The following is a 12,536-nucleotide window of genomic DNA, read 5'->3' as shown; positions in this document are numbered from 1 at the left end:
GTGTTTGACAGTGTGATCAGAATATGTCTTGGAGTGGGTTTATTTGGATTTATTGTATTTGGTGTTCACTGGGCATTTATGATTTGTGTATTTATGGTGTTTAGAAGATTTGGGAAGTTTTCCCCAACAATGTCTTTGAATACTCTTCCTAGACCTTTACCCCTTTCTTCCCCTTCTGGAACACCAATGAGTCTTATATTTGGATGTTTTATATTATCTATCATATCCCTAAGGTCTGTTTCGATTTCTTCGATTTTTTTCCCCATTCTTTCTTTTGTGCTTTCATTTTCCATTCTGTCATCTTCCAGGTCACTGATTCATTGTTCAACTTCCTCTAGTCTTGTACTATGAGTATCCAGAATCTTTTTAATTTTGTCAACAGTTTCTTTAATTTCCATAAGATCATCTATTTTTTTATTTAGTCTTGCAATGTCTTCTTTATGCTCTTCCAGGGTCTTCTTGATATCTTTTGCATCCCGTACTATGGTCTCATTGTTCATCTTTAGTTCTTTGATTAGTTGCTCTAGGGACTGTGTCTCTTCTGATCTTTTGATTTGGGTGTTTGGGCTTGGGTTACCCATATCATCTGTTTTTTTAATATGCTTTATAATTTTCTGTTGTTTTTGGCCTCTTGGCATTTGCTTAACTTGATAGGGTTCTTTTAGGATTTGTTGACCAATTGAAGTCCTTATCTCTAATTTATCAGATCTACAGCTTCATGGCATACACTTTTTCTAACTAACAAGCATGAGCCACCTGTTCTCCACAAGCCAGTTCTCCCCTGCTTTGCCTTTGTGGTGAGTGGGGGAGTGAGTCTTGTGGGGTCCAATTGGTGTACCAAGCTTGTGTGTGTAGTTGGTGTTGCCCACCCTGTATATGGGGCATGTGTCTGGGCTGTCGGGGGGGTGTGGCTCTAACAATCAAATCTCCCTGGTGTTCCTGGAGTTTTAAAGCTGCTGCAATAGTCTAATCCTTCAGTTCTGTCCTGCCACAGTTGTCTCTGCCACTGACCCACAAGTCCTTGGTATTGGTGTATGGCCCCTGAGACTTGCGAGTGGGTCCTTCTTCCAGGCCATGCACCCCTGGTCCTCTGTTGAGGGATGACTGCGCTATGTCACAGGTGAGTGACTTCCCCCCGGGCAGTTCTGGGCTGCTGGGCTGTGTAGGGAGGCTCCCAGTCTGCTGAAATGATGGCTGAATGGGGCTTTGTTAATTCATACTGCTCCACCTTCCCAACTCTGGGACAACCAGCTGAGGGTGCAGGGAAGGCTAATGTCCATGCCCAGTTTTGTGGTGTGTGCATGTTATTTGAAGCACTTCTGTCACACTGGGTTGTCTGGGGCAGTTCTGGGCTATGGGGCTGGCAACAGGCAGGAGTGTTTCCTGTCCACCAGGATGATGGCTGTGAGTGGACACCCCCCTTTTCTTGGGAAGTTGTGGTGTTTAGTGAATTTTCTCAGTCACTGGATTATTGCCTTTTGTCTCAGAGCTCTCTTAGTTCTGCTCTTGTCTTGACCTGCCCAAATTGCAAGTCTTTGAGGCTTTCTGTATTGGGCTTCTTAGAGTAATTGTTTTAGAAACAAAAAAAAAAAAAAAAAAAAAGCCCTCCTCGCGGATCTAATGGGTTATTGAATTGCTAAGAGACAAAGCAATTAGGGCCATTATGGAAAGATCCAGGGGGCAGAGAGTTCAGTTTTTCTTCAGGATTTGCATATGAACCTCAGGGCCTGAGCTCTGCCCTTTCCCTTTCTAAGTTCACCAGAACTCCAAAAATCCTCCGCTTTTATTTTGGAGTTTTTCTTGCTGTTTTTTGCTATGCCTATCTCCTCTCTGCTGGGCTGGCTGCTCTCAGATTCTCTGGCGTCTGGTCTCAGTCTATCTATGGTTGGAGTTTGGATCAGTAGAGTGAGTTTCTGATAAGAGCTGCCACTGCAGTTCTCCCTTCTCCTTCCCAGCACTGATGGCCCCTCCTCCCATGGGACTGAGCCTGGCTGGGAGGGGCATGGGTCCTCTGGCCACAAAAACTTACAGATTTCACTGATCTCAGCAGTTCCACGTGTTCATGAGTGTTGTATGAAGTATGCCCAAAGTCAAATTGCTCTGTGGTGTCCAGTCCATGCAGTTCCTGGCTTTCTACCTACTTTCCTGGAGGAGTAACTAAAACATACAGCTCACCAATCTGCCACCTTGCCCCGCCCTCCAGAAAAATAACTTTTTATATCTTTTGCCCATTTTATAATTTGGCTGTACTATTATTGTTGTATTGTATGATTTCTTTATATATGCAAGATATCAGTCTCTTATAAGATATATGGTTTCCAAGTATTTTTTCCCATTAAGTTAGTTGCCTCTTCACCTTTTTGACAAAGTTTATTGAGGCACAGAAGATTTTGATTTTGAGGAGTCCCCCTTTATCTATTTTTTCTTTTGTTGCTTGTGCTTTGGGTGTAAGGTCTAAGAAGCTACTTCCTATTACTAGGTCCTGAAGATGTTTCCCTGTATTGTTTTCTAAGAATTTTATTTTGCTGTTTCTTATATTGAAATCTTTGATTCACTTTGAGTTAATTTTTGTATACAGTGTGATGTAGGGGTCCTTTTTCATTCTTTTGTTTATAGATACCCAGTTCTCCCAGCCCCATTTGTTGAAGAGACTGTTATGACCCAGTTCAGTGGATTTGGGAGCCTTATCAAAAATCAGGCAACCATAGGTCTGGGGGCCTATTTCCAAACTCTCACTTAAATTCTGTTGATCAATATGTCTACCTTTGTGCCAGTACCATGCTATTTTGACCACTGTGGTTTTATAGTAGGCTTCAAAGTCTAAAAGTGTAAGTCCTCCTACTTTTTTCCTATTTTTAAGGAAGTTTTGGCAATTTGAGGTCCCTTTCCCTTCCAAATAAATTTGATAAGTAGATTATCCAAGTCTGCAAGTAGGTTGTTAGACTTTTGATTGGAACTGCACTGAATCTGTAGATCAGTTTGCATATAATTGACATGTTATTGATGTTTAGTCTTCCTATCCCTGAGCGTGGAATATTTTTCCACTTATTTAGGTCCTCTTATATTTCCTTTAGTAAAATTTTGTAATTTTCTGTGTAGAGGTCTTTTACTTCCATGATTAGGTTTATTTTTAGGTAAGTCATGTTTTTAGTTATTGTGAATGGCAACTATACTAGTGTATAGGAACATTACTGACTTCTATGCATTAATCTTATATCAGGACACAATGCTGAATTTATTAGCTCAAGTAGCTTTGTTATCAAATTCTCAGGACTTTTCAAATATAAGATCATATCATCTGCAAATAATGACAGTTTTACTTCTCCCTTTCCAATTTGGATACCTTTTCTTTCTTTGTCTTGATGAATTTCTCTGGCTAGAACTTCTAGCACAGTGTTTAATAATAGAGGTGACAGCGGGCATCCTTCTTTGTTCCTGTTATACAGGGAAGGCTTTCAGCCTCTCATTATTGAGTACTTTACTGGCTATGGGTTTCTATATATGCCCTTTATCATACTGAGAAAGGTATACTCAATTCCTACCTTTTGAAGTGTTTTTTATTTTTTATCAAAATAGGGATGTTGAATTTTGTCAAATGCTTTTTCAGTATCTTTTGACATGATCATTTGATTTTTCCCTTTTGATTTGTTAATGTATTGTGTTACATTAATTGATTTTCTTATGTTGAACCACCCTTTCATGGCAGGAATAAACCCCTCTTGGTTGTGGTGTATAATTCTTTTAATGTGCCTTTGGATTCGATTTTGCAAGTATTTTGTTTAGGATTTTTGCATCTATATTCATTAGGGAGATTGGCCTATAGTTTTCCTTTTTTGTAGTATCTGTATCTGGTTTTGGTATCAGAGTGATATTAGCTTCATAAAATGAGTTAGGTAGTACTCCTTTTTTTTCAATTTCTTGAAAGAGTTTGGTCAGGAATGGTGTTTGTTCTTTTTGGAAAGTTGGGTAAAATTCCCTTGTGAAGCCATCTTGTCCTGGGCTTTTATTTATAGGTACATTTTGTTTGTTTGTTTACAATACACAAGATGTTTATTTCTTTTTTTACACCTTTTATGCCATGAATTCATAGGGAATAGGCTCCAGTAGCTGAGGCTTCTTTCCACTGGTTCTCACAAATTGGGCTTCTCTGGGTGGAGCAGGCTGGCACTTCAATTGAACCCAGGTACCTTTCTCTTTGACTTCCTTTTTTTTTCTGAACATTTTTTCTGATAATTTTCCTTCACACATTTCAAGAAGCCATCTCAGCTCTTAGAGTGCTTAATATGCTCAATACATACATTAACTCTCTTGGCAAGAATCTTGCCCTTAACTTGTTTGTTTACAACAATACCAACAGTATGTTGGGTAACACTGTAGAATCTTCCAGTTTTGCCATGGTAACATTTCTGAGGTATTCTCTTGATGTCTACAATATCACCTTTTTTGTAGATTCACATATATATGGCCAAAGGAACAACTCCATGTTTTCTAAAAGGCCTAGGAAACATAGAGTGGGTACCTCTCCTCTTTCCCTTTATGTTCATCATTTTGGCAAACTATGGCTAGACGCTCTAGGGCTCCAATTCATGGTGTGAGATGTCACAGAATTGGGGTTCAAGTCTGTTGACTCAGGGGCACTGGGAGGCACATGGCTGTAGGTAGATTTTTTTTCAATTTTTAAAAATTGAGATTGTTCACAAACCATACAATTATCCAATGATCCAAAGTGTACAATCAATTGCCCATGGTACCATCATTCAGCTGTGCATCCATCAGCACAAATATGTTTTTTCAATTTTTAGAACATTTTCATTACTCCAGAAAATAAATAAAGACAAAAAAAGGAAACTCAAATCCTCTCATACCCCTAACCACTCCCCTCCTTTATTGATTCATAGTTTTGGTATAATACATTTGTTACTATTGATGAAAGAATGTTAAAATACTACTAACTGTAGTATACAGTTTGCAATAGGTATATATTTTTTCCTATAGGCCCCTCTATTACTAACTTCTAGTTATAGTGTCATACATTTTTGCTCTAGTTCATGAGAGAGACTTCTAATATTTGTACAGTTAATCATGGACATTGTCCACCACAAGATTCATTGTTTTACACATTGCCATCTTTTAACTTCGAACTTCCCTTCTGGTGACATACATGACTCTGAGCTTACCCTTTCCACCACATTCACATATCATTCAGCACTGTTAGTCATTCTCACAATGTGCTACCATCACCTCTGTCCATTTCCAAATGTTTAAGTTCACCCTAGTTGAACATTCTGCTCATAATAAGCAACCACTCCACATTTTTTAGCCTCATTCTATATCCTGGTAACTTATTTTTCATGTCTATGACTTTACATATTATAATTATTTCATATCAGTGAGACCCTGCAATATTTGTCCTTATTTATCTGTCTTATTTCACTCAGTACAGTGCCCTCAAGGTTTCTTCATCAACCCATTTTTTAAAGACAGTTTTGTTCACACACCATACATTCTGTCCTAAGTAAACAATTATTGGTTCTCTGTATGGTCATGTATTTATGTACTCAGCACCATCTTCACTATCTATATAAGGAAATCTCCATTTCCTTCACAAAGAAAGAAGAAAAGTCAAAGAAGGCAGAGGGACAAAAGAAAAAGAAAAAAGAAAGAGAGAAAAAAAACATACAGCTAGAAAGTAACAAAAGGAAAGATAACATCAAATTAAAGTAGAATAAAGACTCAGACAACATCACCAATGCTGGGAGTCCCACGCTCTTTCCCTATGTTCCCGCCCCCCATATGCATTTAGCTTTGGTATATTGCCTTTGTTATCTTAAAGGAAGCATACTACAATGTTTCTGTTAATTATAGTCTCTAGTTTGCATTGATTGTATTTCCCCCCAATCCCACCCTATTTTTAACACCTTGCAATGTTGACATTCACTTGTTCTCTCTCATGTAAAAACATTTGTACCTTTTTTTGCAATCATTGAGCACCCTAAGTTTCACTAAATTATGCAATCCCAGTCTTTATCTTTCCTCTTTCCTTCTGGTGTCTCAAATGCTCCTAAACTTCCTCTTTCAACCATACTCACAGTCATCTTTGTTCAGTGTACTTACATTGCTGTGCTATCTCCCAAAATTGTTTTCCAAATCTCTCACTTCTGTCTTTTTCTTTCTGTCTGCTGTGCTTCCTTTAGTGTTTCCTGTAAAGCAGATACCTTGTTCACAAACTGTGTCATTGTCTGTTTGTCAGAGAATATTTTAAGCTCTCCATCATATTTGAAGGGCAGTTTTTCTGGATAGGATTCTTGGTTGGTGGTTTTTCTCTTTCAGTATCTTAAATATTTCACACCACTTCCTTCTTGCTTCCATGGCTTCTGTTGAGAAATCTGCATATAGTCATATCAAACTTCCTTTGTATGTGATGGATCACTTTGCTCTTGCTGCTTTCAGGATTCTTTCTTTGTCTTTGACATTTGATAATCTGATTATTAAGTGTCTTGGCATAGGCCTATTCAGATCTATTCTGTTTGGGGTATACTGTGCTTCTTGAATCTGTAATTTTGTGTCTTTCATAAGAGATGGGAAATTTTCATTGATTATTTCCTCTATTATTGCTTCTGCCTCTTTTTCCTTCTCTTCTCCTTCTGGGACACCAATGACACATACATTCCTGCATTTTGTTTTGTCCTTAAGTTTTCAGAGCTATTGCTCATATTTTTCCATTCTTTTTGCTATCTGTTCTTTTGTGTGTAGACTTTCAGGTGCCTTGTTCTCCAGTTCCTGAGTGTTTTCTTCTGCCTCTTGAGATCTGCTGTTGTATGTCTCCAATGTGTCTTTCATCTCTTGTGTTGTACCTTTCATTTCCATAGATTCTGCCAGTTGTTTTTCTGAACTTCTGGGTCTGAGCACTGGGAATTGAAAATAGCTGAGGCTTTCTCCATTGAGCCAAAAAAGGGACAGAAAGCCCCCTTCAGGGCCATTCTGTGGCCACTCTCTGGCTCTCCTGGTCAGTTGTCACCAAAAGCCTCTGTCTGCTTCTTGGGGATTTGTAGCTTGTATTAAGCAGTCCACACCCATTAATTAAAACTCCAGGTGGAGCTCAGCTGAGCTATATTTGCTTGCTGGGAGAGTGCTTCTCTCTAGCACTATGAGGCTTTATAGCTCAGGCCATGCGGGGAGGGGGCTCCCAGCTTGGATCTGCAGTTTTTACTTACAGATTTTATGCTGCAATCTCGAGCATTCCTCTCAATTCAGTTTGGTGTATGATGAGTGGACAGTCATGTTTGTACCCCTGCAGTTATTCCAGATTATTTACTTGTTGTGCTTTGTTGTTTATTAGTTGTTCCAAGTGGACAAAATAGCTTCTACTCCTCTCTATGCTGCTATCTTCTTCCCTATCATCTGTAGGTAGATTTTTGATGACTAACTAATTGGATCTCTTTACTTGTGATTGGTTTGTTGAGTTCTGTTTCTTCTTGGGTCAAAGTTGTTCATGTGTTTCCAGGAAATTGTCCATTCCCTCTAAATTGTCTAGCCTGTTGGCATACAGTTGTTCATAGTATCCTTTTGTGATTTTTTTTTTTATTTCTTTGGGATCCATAGTAATTATCCCTGTCTCATTTCTGATTTTGTTTTTTGGATCTTCTCTCATTTTGACTCTGTCAGCCTAGCTAAGGTTATCTCGATCTTGTTGATCTTCTCAAAGAAGAAATTTTGGTTTTGTTTTCTCTTTTGCTTTTTTGTTTTCCAGCTCATTTATATCTGCTTCAATCTTTGTTATTTCTTTTCTTCTACCTGCCTTAGGGTTAGTTTCTGATGATTCTCTAGCTTCTGCCATTGTTCAGTCAGGTCTTTGGTTTTAGCTCTTTCCTGCTTTTTGATATATGCATTTAGAGCTATAAATTTCCCTTTCAGCACAACTTTCACTGCATCCTACAAGTTTTTTTTTAATTCAGTTTTATTGAGATATATTCACATACCATACAAACATCCATGATGTACAATCAACTGTTCACAGTACAATCATATAGTTGTGCATTCATCACTGCAATCAATTTTTGAACATTTTTCTTACACCAAAAAGAATAAATATAAGAATAAAAAATAAAAGTAAAAAAATCATTCCATTACCCCCATCCCACCCTATTTTTCATTTAGTTTTTGTCACCATTTTTATACTCATCTATCCATACACTGGATAAAGGGAGTGTGAGCCACAAGGTTTTCACAGTCACACCATCACACCATGTAAGCAACATAGTTATACAATTGTCTTCAAGAATCAAGGCTACTGGGTTGCAGTTTGACAGTTTCAGGTATTTCCTTCTTGCTCTCCCAATACACTAAGTCCTATAAAGGGATATCTATATAGTGCATAAGAATGCCCACCACAGTGACCTCTCAACTCCGTTTGAAATCTGTCAGCCACTGAAACTTTATTTTGTTTCATTTTGCTTTCCCATTTTGGCCAAAAAGCTTTTCTAAATCCCATGATTCTGGGTCCAGTCTCATTCCTGGGATTCATATCCTGCATTCTCAGGGAGATTTACACTCCTGGGAGTCAGGAGGAGGGCAGTAAGTTCACCTGCCAAGTTAGCTTAGCTAGAGAAAGGGTCACATCTGAGCAATAAAGAGGTACTCTGGGGGAAACTCTTCAGGCATAATTATAAGTAGGCTTAGCCTCTCCTTTGCAGTAACAAGCCTCATCAAGGCAAACCTGAAGATTGAGGACCCAGCATACCAAATTGTCAGTCCTCAATGTTTGTGAGAATATCAGCACTAACCCAGGTGGGGACATCCAACATTTCTTCATTTTCCCCTAGCTCCTCTGGGGGGCCCTGCAAGTATACTTTTATTCTCAGCCCAAATTTCTTTGGGATGTATCACTATTTCACACTAACCTGTGCAAACCTACCAGATCTCACTTTCTATTCAAAGTTTCATGTAACTATAGTGTTTGAATAAACTCAATGTGCAAGTTAAATTATTTAGAGTGCTGTAGAAGATAGATATCCTGCACCAAACAAACATCTCTTCCCTTGGTCTCACACAGAAGTTGAAGTTTTAAAACAATCAGGAGAAAGCTATGGAAGCAAGAAACTTAAAGCAATGAAATATTCAAAAGTAATGAGAGACCAAAAGATGCTGCCATGTGCCTTACCATGTGCCAAAGGAGTTCAGAATCACCAGTAGACTCTCTTCAAGAAGAAACCACCATGACAGCTGAGATGGCAGCATAGAGAGGAGTGGAAGCTCATTAGTCCCCAGAACAATTCATAAATGACAGAAAAATTAGTAAATAACCTGGAATAACTGTGGGAAGACATATGTGACTGTCCACTCATCATACCAACCTGAATTGGGAGGAATGCCTGAGATTGCAACATAAAATCTGTAAGTAAAAACTGCAGACCCACACCAAGAGTCGAGAGCCCCTCCCTCATGGAAGCCTCATGGTGCTAGAGAGCAGCACTCTCTGAACAAGCAAATATACCTAAGCCCAGCTCCAACTGGGGTTTTAATGTTAACTGCTCAATACAGAAAGTGAATACCCAACAAGTAGACAGAGGCTTTTGGTGATGACTGACCTTGGGAGAGTCAGGGGACATATCAGCCTCAAGATGGAGAGCTGAAAGGATTGGGGGCTATCTCTGGACAAAGGGTGAATCTGGGGGCTTTCTGTCCCTTTCTTCCTCAACCTGGGTGACTCAGTGGAAAAAGCCTCAGCTGTTTTCAGCTCGCAGTGCTTTACAGTAGAGAAAGCCTCAGCCAGTTTAAACTGGCAGACAAGGTGGAGATAGCAGAGTCAGAGAAACAAAGAATCTATTTATATGCAAATGATCTCTCTCCAGGTGGCATAGCTTCCCATGAGGAAAGAGGAGAGCCCCAGTTCTACTACCTGCCTTCCATTCAGAACCAGACCCCAGAGCCTGGGGGAGGAGAGCCATGGGCCACATACCCTTATACCAGCCCATGACAGGCTGATAGGTGCCACCTGCTGGGCAGAAAAGTACAGAGTGTGTCAATCCTCTAAGACACACCATCAGGGAAACCAGATACTGGATATTTCCTCCTTCTGTGACCTGAGCTTGTTCTCATCTGGGAAAACCTGTTTGGGGTGGCCTAGGAGGTCACATGCCTAGACAACAGAAAACTACAACCTACACTAAGTAAAACAAAGTTATGGGCCAGTCAAAAGAACAAACTTACACTTCAACTGAGATATAGGAATTTAAACAACTAATGTTAAATCAATTCAAAAAGTTTAGAGAAGATATGGCAAAAGAGATAAAGGCTCTAAAGAAAACACTGAGCATACATAAGGCAGAAATTGAAAGTTCAAAAAAACAAATGGCAGAACCTATGGAAATAAAAGGCACAACACAAGAGATGAAAGGCACAATGGAAATATACAAAAACAGATCTCAAGAGGCAAAGGAAACACTCAGTAACTGGAGAACAATACACCTGAAAGCCTACACACAAAAGAACAGATAGAGAAAAGAATGGGAAAATATGAGCAATGTCTCCAGGAACTTAAGGATGAAATGAAATACAAGAATGTATGTATCTGCCCACAGACATAGGGGACTGGTGGTCTGATGGGTTGAGCCCTCTACCACAGGATTTGCCCTTGGGAAGACTGTTGCTGCAAATGAGAGGCTAGGCCTCCCTATAATTATGTCTAAGAGCCTCCTCCCAAATGCCTCTTTGTTGCTCAGATGTGGCCCTCTCTCTCTAGGTAAGCCAACTTGGCAGGTGAAATCACTGCCCTCCCCCCTACAGGGGATCAGACACCCAGGGGAGTGAATCTTCCTGGCAATGTGGAATATGACTCCCGGGGAGGAATGTAGACCTGGCATTGTGGGATGGAGAACATCTTCTTGACCAAAAGAGGGATGTGAATGGAAATGAAATAAACTTCAGTGGCAGAGAGATTCCAAAAAGAGCTGAGAGGTCACTCTGGTGGGCACTCTTGCACACAATATAGACAACTTTTTAGGTTCTAATGAATTGGTGGTAGATACCTGAAACTATCAAACTACAACCCAGAACCCATGAATCTTGAAAACAATTGTATAAAAATGTAGCTTATGAGGGGTGACAATGGGATTGGGAAAGCCATAAGGACCACACTCCCCTTTGTCTAGTTTACGGATGGATGAGTAGAAAAATAGGGGAAGGAAACAAACAGACAAAGGCACCCAGTGTTCTTTTTATTTTAATTGCTCTTTTTCACTTTAATTATTATTCTTGTTATTTTTGTGTGTGTGGTAATGAAGGTGTCAGGGATTGATTTTGGTGATGAATATACAACTATGCAATGGTACTGTGAACAATTGAATGTATGATTTGTATGACTGCGTGGTATGTGAATATATCTCAATAAAATGAATATTTAAAAAAAAGAGTGTATATATCATTGATGTCCTAGAAGAAGAGAAAGGAAAAGGGGCTGGAGCAGTAATAGAGGAAATAATCAATGAAAATTTCCCATCTCTTATGAAAGACATAAAATTACAGATCCAAGAAGCACAGCATACTCCAAACAGAATAGATCTGAATAGGCCTATGCCAAGACACTTAATAATCAGATTATCAAATGTCAAAGACAAAGAGAGAATCCTGAAAGCAACAAGAGAAAAGTGAGCCATCACATACAAAGGAAGCTTAATAAGACAATGTGTGGATTTCTCAATAGAAACCATGGAGGCAAGAAGGAAGTGGTGTGATATATTTAAGATACTGAAAGAGAAAAACTGCCAACCAAGAATCCTATATCCAGCAAAACTGTCCTTCAAATATGAGGAAGAGTTCAAAATATTCTCTGACAGACAGACAATGAGAGACTTTGTGAACAAGATACCTGCCCTCCAGGAGATACTAAAGGGAGCACTACAGACTGATTGGAGAAGACAGAAGTGAGAGGTTTGAAACACAATTTTGAGTGATGGTAGCACAGCAATGTAAGTTCACTGAACAAAGATAACTGTGAATATGGTTGAAAGAGGAAGGTTAGGAGCATGTGGGACACCAGAAGAAAAGAGGAAAGATAAAGACTGGGACTGTGTAACTCAGTGGAACACTGAGTATTCAACAATTGTGATAAAATGTGCAAATATGTTTTTTCATAAGGGAGAACAAAGAAATGTCAACCTTGCAAGCTGTTAAAAATAGGGAGACATTGGGGGAAAAACACAATCAACATAAACTAGGGACTATAATTAACAGACTCACTGTATTATGCTTCCTTTAATGTAACAAAGTCAATACACCCAGGTAAATGCAGATAAGAGGGGGGCATAGGGGAGGGGTGTGAGATACTTGGCATTGGTGGTGTTGTCTGACTCTATTCTACTATGATTTAAGGTTATCTTTTGTTGCTTCCTAGCTGTCCTGTTTTTTTCTCTCTTTCTTCTTTTTCTTTTGCCTCTCTACCTTCTTTGACTCTTCCTCCTTCTTTGTGGAAGAAATGGAGATGTGCCTTATATAGGTAGTGGTGATGGTGATGAATACATAAATGCATGTCTATACAG

Source organism: Choloepus didactylus, chromosome 4 (genome assembly GCF_015220235.1).
Source record: "Choloepus didactylus isolate mChoDid1 chromosome 4, mChoDid1.pri, whole genome shotgun sequence".
Lineage (NCBI taxonomy): Eukaryota > Metazoa > Chordata > Mammalia > Pilosa > Megalonychidae > Choloepus > Choloepus didactylus.
Note: the sequence above shows the minus strand (reverse complement) of the source record.